Source organism: Engystomops pustulosus, unplaced genomic scaffold, assembly GCF_040894005.1.
Source record: "Engystomops pustulosus unplaced genomic scaffold, aEngPut4.maternal MAT_SCAFFOLD_456, whole genome shotgun sequence".
Taxonomy (NCBI): domain Eukaryota; kingdom Metazoa; phylum Chordata; class Amphibia; order Anura; family Leptodactylidae; genus Engystomops; species Engystomops pustulosus.
The window spans coordinates 30,001-44,625 of NW_027285335.1; positions in this window are offsets into that span (position 1 = coordinate 30,001).

Here is a 14,625-nt window from a genome sequence, read left to right on the forward strand (position 1 = left end):
CGACGTACCCATGCAGCGCCGCCCGCCAACGCACAGAGGAGCGGAGGGGATCGGGCGCCAGGTCCGGGGGAAGGCTGGGAGGGAAGCTACGGCGCTGCTACCCAGCTTTCAACCCTGCGGGACCGGTGCTCCGCTCCTATCGCTCCGGCGAACAGGGTCCGCTACGCTTTCAACACCAGCGCCCGGCAGAGGGCTTGGAGAAGGCTCGCGCGGATCCTCGGTTCGGATCGCCTGGCTTCGCGGGAGCGGCCTTCGGCTAGGGCCGACGACGGCCGGACCGAGCAGATTTGGACCGGGGTGCGGGGCGAGTACCTGCCTCTCTCACGAAGGGAGTGTCACCGGTAAGAAGCCTCTTCCCACGTCTGCTTGCCGACTTACGCTCGCCCCGACGAGAGGCCCAACCGAAAGAGTGGAAAGGGGCAGAGATTTCCAGGGTCGCCCCACCAGGGATGCAATACCCCAGTGCAGACAGTCGGCCCTGCCCCGAACCTACTCGGTGGTTTGAAGGTTAACCTCTTGGGGAAAAGCAGCGATTCGCCTCGCGGTGCGTGCCTCCGCGGATCTAAACCCCCTCGATCGATGTGGGGCCAGAGGACCCCTTTTCCCCGTACGAAACTGTCAGCTCACCATGGGCTCGACGTCCGTGGGTCGGGGAGTTGAGCGCTTACGCGCGGCGGGACCTTATAACCTGCAGCGGCTGAGGAGCGAAGATTTCCAGGGTGGGCCCCCGGGGATGCCATACCCCGAGCAGCCTGTCGGCCCCGCTCCTAGCACGCTGGCAAGCAATGGAGTCTTCCCCGCGGCAGCCACCGCCCTCGCCCTAGCCTCGCCGTCGGTCGATGAAGAACGTCGTTCGCCCTCCTCTGGCTCGGGATTTGGAAACGGCCTGGCCTTCGCCTACTCCGTCGGGCAACTGCCTTCCGCCAGCCCCTTCCCTCGAATCCCCTTCTTCCATTTTAGACCCGATCAGGGGATTGGTCAGCCCAGCCCTGGGGTAAGAAGAGGGGTTGGGGTCGGTTCGGCTTCGGGTGCCCCGCTCGGCCAAAGGTTCCCCTCGCTTTGGAAGCACGCGAGGTCGCGGAGGGTGTCGGGGTTATTTTTTCGGCTCCCTGGCTTCGCGGGAGCGGCCTTCGGCTAGGGCCGAGGCCGTCCGGCCCGCGCAGATTTGGACCGGGGTCCGGGGCGAGTACCTGCCTCTCTCACGAAGGGAGTGTCACCGGTAAGAAGCCTCTTCCCACGTCTGCTTGCCGACTTACGCTCGCCCCGACGAGAGGCCCAACCGAAAGAGTGGAAAGGGGCAGAGATTTCCAGGGTCGCCCCACCAGGGATGCAATACCCCAGTGCAGACTGTCGGCCCTGCCCCGAACCTACTCGGTGGTTTGAAGGTTAACCTCTTGGGGAAAAGCAGCGATTCGCCTCGCGGTGCGTGCCTCCGCGGATCTAAACCCCCTCGATCGATGTGGGGCCAGAGGACCCCTTTTCCCCGTACGAAACGGCCGGCTCACCATGGGCTCGACATCCGTGGGTCGGAGAGTTGAGCGCTTACGCGCGGCGGGACCTTATAACCTGCAGCGGCTGAGGAGCGAAGATTTCCAGGGTGGGCCCCCGGGGATGCCATACCCCGAGCAGCCAGTCGGCCCCGCTCCTAGCGCGCTGACGAGCAATGGAGTCTTCCCCGCGGCAGCCACCGCCCTCGCCTCGCCGTCGGTCGATGAAGAGCCGAGTTCGCCCTCCTCTGCTCGGGACTCGGAAACGGCCTGGCCTTCGCCTACTCCGTCGGGCAACTGCCTTCCGCCAGCCCCTTCCCTCGAATCCCCTTCTTCCATTTTAGACCCGATCAGGGGATTGGTCAGCCCAGCCCTGGGGTAGGAAGAGGGGTTGGGGTCGGTTCGGCTTCCGGTGCCCCCGCTCGGCCAAAGGTCCCCTCGCTTTGGAAGCAGAGGGTGCCGGGGTTATTTTCGGCTTGACGCCTAGTCCGGTCCCTGCCGGTTCCCGTGGAGGCCCGCGGTCAAAACCAGCTCCCCGGCTGTCGGAGCCGGAGCCCCGCAGCCCGAGCGGACGCACCGAGTCCCTCATGTAAGGGATAGCCGCCCCTACGGAACGGCCCGGACTGGGACCAGGCACCCCCAGGCGCCGAAGGGGTGGGTCGGCCGTGTTGCCGAAGCTTAGCCGGCGCTGATGACCGCAGCCCCTAACGATGCCCACAGGCGGGGGAGCCAAGGAGAGCACTAGGAAGACGTGGCGGGGTCGGACGGCTCAATTTCCAGGGTGGGACCCCGGGGGTTCAGTACCCCGGGCATCCGGTCGGTTTCGCCGGCGCGACCCCAAGCCTTCCACGGCCCCCTTCGTGGGTGCAGGGATACCGTGCAGGGTGCAGGCTTAGACGCCAATTCCCCAGAAGTTTTAGGGATAGGGTTTGTCCGGGCGCCACCGCAGCGACAACCTCGCAAGAAGCTCTCTTCCACAAAAGCACGGGCAACGTTCGTGTGCGAGTGTTGGTCTCCCATGGTCTACCGACTCCCCCGGGCGGCCCAAGCGTTACGCCCACGGCCGGGCCCTCGAGCAGGCGCACCCCTGGTGCCTCTCGTAAGGGAAGGCTACGGTCCTCAACCCCTCGTATGGCGGGGAGGGCGCATTTGAAACGCTAAAGGACGAGCCCTGTTCGGGACCTGGCGGGGATCCGCGGATTGGCGAGAGGGATGGGTCTGCCGTTGGTCAGAGGGGACGCACCCCTGGGACGCAGTTTGGCATTAGCGACCGATGGCCCATCTACGACCATGTACTCCGGGAGCGCCAAGGAGGACGCGGGTGGGCTTTGGGGGCAGACTCAATTTCCAGGGTCTGGGCGCCGGGGGTGCAATACCCTTAAGCGCTCATGTCGGTTTCGTCTGCCGCCCGCCTCTGGCCCGGCTCCTAGTGACGGGTGCTGTGAACGTGCGATCGTGCTTGCGGTTGAAGAGTTCAAAGGCTACCGCTGGGGATAACACGCCCGGGGAATTTAGAAACCCCCCCCTCCGCTACAATCTCTGCTTCTGCCGGACTCGGAGGGGAGCCGCCCCGGGGGCGACCGCTCCCTCTCCTCTTCCGCGGCGTGCCGCGCGCTTCGCCGTCAGCAGCGGAGCGAACCTTTTTCTCGGTCCGCAGCTCTTCAGGCGTAGGCGGGCAGCGCTAACAGGGTACACTGGGGACCACTCGACCGCAACCGCTCCTCCGACCGACGAGCATACCTACCGCGGATACGCCACGGTGGGTCTAAGCCTCGTCGCCGCCGCGAGGAGCAGGCGGGAGCCGTCCCTTTTCGTGCTGCGGAAATAAACCGTGGACACAGAGGTGTGTCTGCGCTCTCCGACCGGGCGGGGGGCGATTGGACTTGCCCGAGGGACACTAGGCGAGGCGCTGCCGCGGGAGCCGGAGCTCCGCGCTGGACGCTGCCGCCGCCGCCGCCGCCCCCCACCCACGGTACGGTGGAGTACGCCCGTTCCATACGCTTCGTAGCAAACCTCAGCCGAAGCAGAGAGTCCTACCGCTGTGGCAGGAGCGGGGCCGTGCGAGGACCACACTGGCACCGCGCTACACAACCTTAGGCAGAGGACCACAGCCGCTCACGGGGAGCGGGGGATTGATGCGCGACCAAGACTGAGGCTAAGGAACGCTTTACCATAAACCGGCCGGGGCCAATACCCCTGACCGAGCAAAGTGCCCTGCCCCGCCGGATCGCGCTGTGTCAGATCGATCAAAAGGAGCGGAGAGCCGAGACTCTACCGCTGGGAGTTTGTGGAGAACGGCCTGGCTTGCGTCCCGTCCTCCCGCCCTCGACCTCACATGGCTAGCCTCACCCGCCGGGAGCCACCCCATTGGGGACCGTAGGGCGGAGAAGGGGTCTCCGCGTCCGGAATTTACTTGTGGAGAACGGCCTGGCTTACGTCCCGTCCTCCCGCCCTCGACCTCACATGGCTAGCCTCACCCGCCGGGCGCCACCCCATTGGGGACCGTAGGGCGGAGAAGGGGTCTCCGCGTCCGGAATTTACTTGTGGAGAACGGCCTGGCTTACGTCCCGTCCTCCCGCCCTCGACCTCACACGGCTAGCCTCACCCGCCGGGCGCCACCCCATTGGGGACCGTAGGGCGGAGAAGGGGTCTCCGCGTCCGGAATTTACTTGTGGAGAACGGCCTGGCTTACGTCCCGTCCTCCCGCCCTCGACCTCACATGGCTAGCCTCACCCGCCGGGCGCCACCCCATTGGGGACCGTAGGGCGGAGAAGGGGTCTCCGCGTACGGAATTTCTTGTGGAGAACGGCCTGGCTTACGTCCCGTCCTCCCATGGCTAGCCTCACCCGCCGGGCGCCACCCCATTGGGGACCGTAGGGCGGAGAAGGGGTCTCCGCGTCCGGAATTTCTTGTGGAGAACGGCCTGGCTTACGTCCCGTCCTCCCGCCCTCGACCTCACATGGCTAGCCTACCCCGCCGGGCGCCGCTCCATTGGGGATACGGTACGGCAAAGCGCGACGCCGCACGATGCCAACACTTTGTGCAAAAACCTGGCAGAGTCGACCAAAACCTCGCTTCTTTGACCGGTATTTTTGATGCTTTTCTCTGCCGCCGAAGGTGCACTGAGGGTCGGATCGCCCAAAATTTTTACCGGTCGTTTTGGTCTGCGGTTCTTCCGAGAGGTGCCCGCCTGACAGTTCTTTTTCAGCAGCCTCCGAAAGGCCATCCAGCGGGCAAGCCAGGGGTTGGCAGCCGCCGGCGGTGAGCCTTCCCCGGCCGGGGCAGACGGCTCCGACCGCAAAATTTTTTCGACTTTCGCCGAGGCCAAAACCCCATGCACTTTTAAAGCCTGCCCGCAGCGCCGTCTCCTGTCAGACGTCCCTTGCCGCCTGCGGTGGTCCTCGCCCGGCAGAGAGAAGCCGGAGTCGCCCCCTCTCCGGTTCTTTTTCACCATTCCGGAGCTCTGAAATCTGCCGGACACCGAGTGACCGAGGACGCTTCCAGGAGGGCGGCAGCGAGAGGCAGAGTGCCACCGGTCGGGTCGCCGGTTCTCCCACACTTTGAAAATTTTTCGCTTGTTCTGGTGGGATGGAGAGAGAGCGTGGCTTATGCGCCCTCTGCCCCGCGGTCCGCCCTGGCTGGCCTTACGCCGGTGGTTCGCCAGGCCACCGGCACCTTGTACGGCGGGGACGGCGTGGCTTATGCGCCCGTCAACCCACCTACTCGCCCCGGCTAGCCTTTTACCCGGAGGGCGCCACGCTCCGGGTACCAGTGAGCGGCACGAACCCAGTCATACCATGCCGCTCACCTCGCGCCCTCTCCGGCCTCCGCCGCGGAGACCTCCCGCTAGGACCTGCGGGGGGCGATTTCTGCCAAAATCTACAAAGTCCCCGATGGTTAAGGACGTAGACTGTTGAGCGGGACCTACACACTCTTGTAGCCGATGGGGCTCGCCATTTCCCGCAGAAAATGGACCACCTCCCGCAGAGGAACATGAAATGCCCCTTCCCGCGGGACCCGAAGGACCGCTCTGTCCGAGCAGGCCTCCAGGACCACGGCACGCAAAAGCGACTCAGTCCCGCTGGCATTACGGATCTGACTTTGTGCAAAAACCAGGCAGAGTCGACCAAAACCTCCCTTCTTTGACCGGTGTTTTTGTTGCTTTTCTCTGCCGCCGAAGGTGCACTGAGGGTCGGATCGCCCAAAATTTTTACCGGTCGTTTTGGTCTGCGGTTCTTCCGAGAGGTGCCCGCCTGACAGTTCTTTTTCAGCAGCCTCCGAAAGGGCATCCAGCGGGCAAGCCAGGGGTTGGCAGCCGCCGGCGGTGAGCCTTCCCCGGCCGGGGCAGACAGCTCCGACCGCAAATTTTTTTCGACTTTCGCCGAGGCCAAAACCCCATGCACTTTTAAAGCCTGCCCGCAGCGCCGTCTCCTGGCAGACGTCCCTTGCCGCCTGCGGTGGTCCTCGCCCGGCAGAGAGAAGCCGGTTTCGCCCTCTCACCGGTTCTTTTTCACCATTCCGGAGCTCTGAAATCTGCCGGACACCGAGTGACCGAGGACGCTTCCAGGAGGGCGGCAGCGAGAGGCAGAGTGCCACCGGTCGGGTCCCCGGTTCTCCCACACTTTGAAAATTTTCGCTTGTTCTGGTGGGATGGAGAGAGAGCGTGGCTTATGCGCCCTCTGCCCCGCGGTACGCCCTTGGCTAGCCTTACGCCGGTGGTTCGCCAGGCCACCGGCACCTTGTACAGCGGGGACGGCGTGGCTTATGCGCCCTCTGCCCCGCGGTCCGCCCTGTCTAGCCTTACGCCGGTGGTTCGCCAGGCCACCGGCACCTTGTACGGCGGGGACGGCGTGGCTTATGCGCCCGTCAACCCACCTGCTCGCCCCGGCTAGCCTTTTACCCGGAGGGCGCCACGCTCCGGGTAGCAGTGAGCGGCACGAGCCCAGTCATACCATGCCGCTCACCTCGCACCTTTTCCGGCCTCCGCCGCGGAGACCTCCCGCTAGGACATGCGGGGGGCGATCTTGACCAAAATCTACAAAGTCCCCGATGGTTAAGGACGTAGACTGTTGAGCGGGACCTACACACTCTTGCAGCCGAAGGGGCTCGCCATTTCCCGCAGAAAATGGACCACCTCCCGCAGAGGAACATGAAATGCCCCTTCCCGCGGGACCCGAAAGGACCGCCCTGTCCGAGCAGGCCTCCAGGACCACGGCACGCAAAAGCGACTCAGTCCCGCTGGCATTACGGATCTGACTTAGTGCAAAAACCTGGCAGAGTCGACCAAAACTCCCCTTCTCTGACCGGTATTTTTGTTGCTTTTCTCTGCCGCCGAAGGTGCACTACGGGTCGGATCGCCCAAAATTTTTACCGGTCGTTTTGGTCTGCGGTTCTTCCGAGAGGTGCCCGCCTGACAGTTCTTTTTCAGAAGCCTCCGAAAGGCCATCCAGCGGGCAAGCCATGAGTTGGCAGCCGCCGGCGGTGAGCCTTCCCCGGCCGGGGCAGACAGCTCCGACCGCATAATTTTTTCGACTTTTGCCGAGGCCAAAACCCCATGCACTTTTAAAGCCTGCCCGCAGCGCCGTCTCCTGTCAGACGTCCCCGCCGCCTGCGGTGGTCCTCGCCCGGCAGAGAGAAGCCGGAGTCGCCCTCTCTCCGGTTCTTTTTCACCATTCCGGAGGTCTGAAATCTGCCGTACTCCGAGTGACCGAGGACGCTTCCAGGAGGACGGCAGCGAGAGGCAGAGTGCCACCGGTCGGGAAGCCGGTTCTCCCACACTTTGAAAATTTTTCGCTTGTGCTGGTGGGATGGAGAGAGAGCGTGGCTTATGCGCCCTCTGCCCCGCGGTACGCCCTTGGCTAGCCTTACGCCGGTGGTTCGCCAGGCCACCGGCACCTTGTACGGCGGGGACGGCGTGGCTTATGCGCCCGTCAACCCACCTACTCGCCCCGGCTAGCCTTTTACCCGGAGGGCGCCACGCTCCGGGTAGCAGTGAGCGGCACGAGCCCAGTCATACCATGCCGCTCACCTCGCACCTTTTCCGGCCTCCGCCGCGGAGACCTCCCGCTAGGACATGCGGGGGGCGATCTTGACCAAAATCTACAAAGTCCCCGATGGTTAAGGACGTAGACTGTTGAGCGGGACCTACACACTCTTGCAGCCGAAGGGGCTCGCCATTTCCCGCAGAAAATGGACCACCTCCCGCAGAGGAACATGAAATGCCCCTTCCCGCGGGACCCGAAGGACCACTCTGTCCGAGCAGGCTTCCAGGACCACGGCACGCAAGAGCGACTCAGTCCCGCTGGCATTACGGATCTGACTTAGTGCAAAAACCTGGCAGAGTCGACCAAAACTCCCCTTCTCTGACCGGTATTTTTGTTGCTTTTCTCTGCCGCCGAAGGTGCACTACGGGTCGGATCGCCCAAAATTTTTACCGGTCGTTTTGGTCTGCGGTTCTTCCGAGAGGTGCCCGCCTGACAGTTCTTTTTCAGCAGCCTCCGAAAGGCCATCCAGCGGGCAAGCCAGGGGTTGGCAGCCGCCGGCGGTGAGCCTTCCCCGGCCGGGGCAGACAGCTCCGACCGCATAATTTTTTCGACTTTCGCCGAGGCCAAAACCCCTTGCACTTTTAAAGCCTGCCCGCAGCGCCGTCTCCTGTCAGACGTCCCCGCCGCCTGCGGTGGTCCTCGCCCGGCAGAGAGAAGCCGGAGTCGCCCTCTCTCCGGTTCTTTTTCACCATTCCGGAGCTCTTAAATCTGCCATACTCCGAGTGACCGAGGACGCTTCCAGGAGGGCGGCAGCGAGAGGCAGAGTGCAACTGGTCGGGAAGCCGGTTCTCCCACACTTTGAAAATTTTTCGCTTGTGCTGGTGGGATGGAGAGAGAGCGTGGCTTATGCGCCCTCTGCCCCGCGGTACGCCCTTGGCTAGCCTTACGCCGGTGGTTCGCCAGGCCACCGGCACCTTGTACGGCGGGGACGGCGTTGCTTATGCGCCCGTCATCCCACCTACTCGCCCCGGCTAGCCTTTTACCCGGAGGGCGCCACGCTCCGGGTAGCAGTGAGCGGCACGAGCCCAGTCATACCATGCCGCTCACCTCGCACCTTTTCCGGCCTCCGCCGCGGAGACCTCCCGCTAGGACATGCGGGGGGCGATCTTGACCAAAATCTACAAAGTCCCCGATGGTTAAGGACGTAGACTGTTGAGCGGGACCTACACACTCTTGCAGCCGAAGGGGCTCGCCATTTCCCGCAGAAAATGGACCACCTCCCGCAGAGGAACATGAAATGCCCCTTCCCGCGGGACCCGAAGGACCACTCTGTCCGAGCAGGCTTCCAGGACCACGGCACGCAAGAGCGACTCAGTCCCGCTGGCATTACGGATCTGACTTAGTGCAAAAACCTGGCAGAGTCGACCAAAACTCCCCTTCTCTGACCGGTATTTTTGTTGCTTTTCTCTGCCGCCGAAGGTGCACTACGGGTCGGATCGCCCAAAATTTTTACCGGTCGTTTTGGTCTGCGGTTCTTCCGAGAGGTGCCCGCCTGACAGTTCTTTTTCAGCAGCCTCCGAAAGGCCATCCAGCGGGCAAGCCAGGGGTTGGCAGCCGCCGGCGGTGAGCCTTCCCCGGCCGGGGCAGACAGCTCCGACCGCATAATTTTTTCGACTTTCGCCGAGGCCAAAACCCCATGCACTTTTAAAGCCTGCCCGCAGCGCCGTCTCCTGTCAGACGTCCCCGCCGCCTGCGGTGGTCCTCGCCCGGCAGAGAGAAGCCGGAGTCGCCCTCTCTCCGGTTCTTTTTCACCATTCCGGAGCTCTTAAATCTGCCATACTCCGAGTGACCGAGGACGCTTCCAGGAGGGCGGCAGCGAGAGGCAGAGTGCAACCGGTCGGGAAGCCGGTTCTCCCACACTTTGAAAATTTTTCGCTTGTGCTGGTGGGATGGAGAGAGAGCGTGGCTTATGCGCCCTCTGCCCCGCGGTACGCCCTTGGCTAGCCTTACGCCGGTGGTTCGCCAGGCCACCGGCACCTTGTACGGCGGGGACGGCGTTGCTTATGCGCCCGTCATCCCACCTACTCGCCCCGGCTAGCCTTTTACCCGGAGGGCGCCACGCTCCGGGTAGCAGTGAGCGGCACGAGCCCAGTCATACCATGCCGCTCACCTCGCACCTTTTCCGGCCTCCGCCGCGGAGACCTCACGCTCTGTTCTGCGGAGAGCGATTTTGGGCAAAATCTACAAAGTCCCCGATGGTTAAGGACGTAGACTGTTCAGCGGGACCTACACACTCTTGTAGCCGAAGGGGCTCGCCATTTCCCGCAGAAAATGGATCACCTCCCGCAGAGGAACATGAAATGCCCCTTCCCGCGGGACCCGCAGGACCGCTCTGTCCGAGCAGGCCTCCAGGACCACGGCACGCAAAAGCGACTCAGTCCCGCTGGCATTACGGATCTGACTTAGTGCAAAAACCTGGCAGAGTCGACCAAAACTCCCCTTCTCTGACCGGTATTTTTGTTGCTTTTCTCTGCCGCCGAAGGTGCACTACGGGTCGGATCGCCCAAAATTTTTACCGGTCGTTTTGGTCTGCGGTTCTTCCGAGAGGTGCCCGCCTGACAGTTCTTTTTCAGAAGCCTCCGAAAGGGCATCCAGCGGGCAAGCCAGGGGTTGGCAGCCGCCGGCGGTGAGCCTTCCCCGGCCGGGGCAGACAGCTCCGACCGCATAATTTTTTCGACTTTTGCCGAGGCCAAAACCCCATGCACTTTTAAAGCCTGCCCGCAGCGCCGTCTCCTGTCAGACGTCCCCGCCGCCTGCGGTGGTCCTCGCCCGGCAGAGAGAAGCCGGAGTCGCCCTCTCCGGTTCTTTTTCACCATTCCGGAGCTCTTAAATCTGCCGTACTCCGAGTGACCGAGGACGCTTCCAGGAGGGCGGCAGCGAGAGGCAGAGTGCCACCGGTCGGGAAGCCGGTTCTCCCACACTTTGAAAATATTTCGCTTGTGCTGGTGGGATGGAGAGAGAGCGTGGCTTATGCGCCCTCTGCCCCGCGGTCCGCCCTGGCTAGCCTTACGCCGGTGGTTCGCCAGGCCACCGGCACCTTGTACGGCGGGGACGGCGTTGCTTATGCGCCCGTCATCCCACCTACTCGCCCCGGCTAGCCTTTTACCCGGAGGGCGCCACGCTCCGGGTAGCAGTGAGCGGCACGAGCCCAGTCATACCATGCCGCTCACCTCGCACCTTTTCCGGCCTCCGCCGCGGAGACCTCACGCTCTGTTCTGCGGAGAGCGATTTTGGGCAAAATCTACAAAGTCCCCGATGGTTAAGGACGTAGACTGTTGAGCGGGACCTACACACTCTTGTAGCCGAAGGGGCTCGCCATTTCCCGCAGAAAATGGATCACCTCCCGCAGAGGAACATGAAATGCCCCTTCCCGCGGGACCCGAAGGACCGCTCTGTCCGAGCAGGCCTCCAGGACCACGGCACGCAAAAGCGACTCAGTCCCGCTGGCATTACGGATCTGACTTAGTGCAAAAACCTGGCAGAGTCGACCAAAACTCCCCTTCTCTGACCGGTATTTTTGCTGCTTTTCTCTGCCGCCGAAGGTGCACTACGTGTCGGATCGCCCAAAATTTTTACCGGTCGTTTTGGTCTGCGGTTCTTCCGAGAGGTGCCCGCCTGACAGTTCTTTTTCAGCAGCCTCCGAAAGGGCATCCAGCGGGCAAGCCAGGGGTTGGCAGCCGCCGGCGGTGAGCCTTCCCCGGCCGGGGCAGACAGCTCCGACCGCATAATTTTTTCGAACTTCTCCGAGGTCAAAATCCCAGGCACTCCGACGGAAGGTCCGCCGCGCGTCTCCCGTCTGACGTCCCCGCCGCTCGCGGTGGTCCTCGCCCGGCAGGGAGCTGCCGGATTCGCCCTCTTACCGGTTCTTTTTCACCTTTCCGGAGCTCTGATATCTGCCGCACACACAGTGACCGAGGACGCTTCCAGGAGGGCGGCAGCGAGAGGCAGAGTGCCACCGGGCGGGTCCTCGGTTCTCCCACACTTAGAAAATTTTTGCGCTTGTGCTGGTGCGAGGACGTAGGTCTTTCGACCGGGGCAAGCCTGGAGGGCGGTAGCCGGGATTGGCGCCCTATTCCCGGCTAGCTCTCGGAGGCTTCACCCGGTTGGAGGTTGGAGCTCCGACTTCCATGGGCATGTTCCTCACCGGGACCTACGACCAAGTGTGGCCGAGGGACAGTGACACATTCCCGGGTAGCCTGAGTGGCTGCTCCCGCTGAGCTACTTCCATGGGCACTATTCCTCCCCGGGACTTGCCGCCAAGTCTTGGCCGGGGGACAGTGACACATTCCCGGGTAGCCTGAGTGGCTGCTCCCGCTGAGCTACTTCCATGGGCACTATTCCTCCCCGGGACTTGCCGCCAAGTCTTGGCCGGGGGACAGTGACACATTCCCGGGTAGCCTGAGTGGCTGCTCCCGCTGAGCTCTCACTTCCATGGGCATGTTCCTCACCGGGACATACTACCAAGTGTGGCCGGGTTTCGAGCTCCAAACTCGGCTTGCACTTGGTCGCTTGGGGGGTCCCCTCCGCTCCGGGAAGGGCGCCCTCCAGCGGGCAGACGAGGGTACTTCTAGTCTGCCCGAGCTCCATGGGGCCCCTCTCGCCCCTAGGCTCCCCGCCCAGGGTTCCAGGGTCCCGGATACAGCCACCCTGTCGAGTTCGGTATAGGGTACCGGGCCTGGCTGGAATCACGCCGGGATCGGTGAGACCTCCTCGGCCGCGGCTCAGCCTCCAAACTCCCTTTCGCGGTTCTCTTCCCTTCAACTTCCATGGGCATGTTCCACACCGGGACCTCCGACCAAGTGTGGCCGGGGAACAGTCGCCCATGCCCGGGTAGCCTCAGCAAGTGCTCCCGCTGAGGTCAACTTGGAGGTTGGAGCTCCGACTTCCATGGGCACTGTTCCTCCCCGGGACCTGCCGCCAAGTCTGGCCGGGGGACAGTGACACATTCCCGGGTAGCTTGAGCGGCTTCTCCCGCTGAACTCTTACTTCCATGGGCATGTTCCTCATCAGGAACCAACGACCAAGTGTGGCCCAGGGACAGTGACACATTCCCGGGTAGCCTCAGCAGCTGCTCCCGCTGAGCTACTTCCATGGGCACTATTCCTCCCCGGGACTTGCCGCCAAGTCTTGGCCGGGGGACAGTGACACATTGCCGGGTAGCCTGAGTGGCTGCTCCCGCTGAGCTCTTACTTCCATGGGCATGTTCCTCACCGGGACCAACTACCAAGTGTGGCCGGGTTTCGAGCTCCAAACTCGGCTTGCACTTGGTCGCTTGGGGGGTCCCCTCCGCTCCGGGAAGGGCGCCCTCCAGCGGGCAGACGAGGGTACTTCTAGTCTGCCCGAGCTCCATGGGGCCCCTCTCGCCCCTAGGCTCCCCGCCCAGGGTTCCAGGGTCCCGGATACAGCCACCCTGTCGAGTTCGGTATAGGGTACCGGGCCTGGCTGGAATCACGCCGGGATCGGTGAGACCTCCTCGGCCGCGGCTCAGCCTCCAGACTCCCTTTCGCGGTTCTCTTCCCTTCAACTTCCATGGGCATGTTCCACACCGGGACCTCCGACCAAGTGTGGCCGGGGAACAGTCGCCCATGCCCGGGTAGCCTCAGCAAGTGCTCCCGCTGAGGTCAACTTGGAGGTTGGAGCTCCGACTTCCATGGGCACTGTTCCTCCCCGGGACCTGCCGCCAAGTCTGGCCGGGGGACAGTGACACATTCCCGGGTAGCTTGAGCGGCTTCTCCCGCTGAACTCTTACTTCCATGGGCATGTTCCTCATCAGGAACCAACGACCAAGTGTGGCCCAGGGACAGTGACACATTCCCGGGTAGCCTCAGCAGCTGCTCCCGCTGAGCTACTTCCATGAGCACTATTCCTCCCCGGGACCTGCCGCCAAGTCTGGCCGGGGGACAGTGACACATTCCCGGGTAGCCTCAGCAGCTGCTCCCGCTGAGCTACTTCCATGGGCACTATTCCTCCCCGGGACTTGCCGCCAAGTCTTGGCCGGGGGACAGTGACACATTGCCGGGTAGCCTGAGTGGCTGCTCCCGCTGAGCTCTTACTTCCATGGGCATGTTCCTCACCGGGACCAACTACCAAGTGTGGCCGGGTTTCGAGCTCCAAACTCGGCTTGCACTTGGTCGCTTGGGGGGTCCCCTCCGCTCCGGGAAGGGCGCCCTCCAGCGGGCAGACGAGGGTACTTCTAGTCTGCCCGAGCTCCATGGGGCCCCTCTCGCCCCTAGGCTCCCCGCCCAGGGTTCCAGGGTCCCGGATACAGCCACCCTGTCGAGTTCGGTATAGGGTACCGGGCCTGGCTGGAATCACGCCGGGATCGGTGAGACCTCCTCGGCCGCGGCTCAGCCTCCAAACTCCCTTTCGCGGTTCTCTTCCCTTCAACTTCCATGGGCATGTTCCACACCGGGACCTCCGACCAAGTGTGGCCGGGGAACAGTCGCCCATGCCCGGGTAGCCTCAGCAAGTGCTCCCGCTGAGGTCAACTTGGAGGTTGGAGCTCCGACTTCCATGGGCACTGTTCCTCCCCGGGACCTGCCGCCAAGTCTGGCCGGGGGACAGTGACACATTCCCGGGTAGCTTGAGCGGCTTCTCCCGCTGAACTCTTACTTCCATGGGCATGTTCCTCATCAGGAACCAACGACCAAGTGTGGCCCAGGGACAGTGACACATTCCCGGGTAGCCTCAGCAGCTGCTCCCGCTGAGCTACTTCCATGAGCACTATTCCTCCCCGGGACCTGCCGCCAAGTCTGGCCGGGGGACAGTGACACATTCCCGGGTAGCCTCAGCAGCTGCTCCCGCTGAGCTACTTCCATGGGAACTATTCCTCCCCGGGACTTGCCGCCAAGTCTTGGCCGGGGGACAGTGACACATTCCCGGGTAGCCTGAGTGGCTGCTCCCGCTGAGCTCTTACTTCCATGGGCATGTTCCTCACCGGGACATACTACCAAGTGTGGCCGGGTTTCGAGCTCCAAACTCGGCTTGCACTTGGTCGCTTGGGGGGTCCCCTCCGCTCCGGGAAGGGCGCCCTCCAGCGGGCAGACGAGGGTACTTCTAGTCTGCCCGAGCTCCATGGGGCCCCTCTCGCCCCT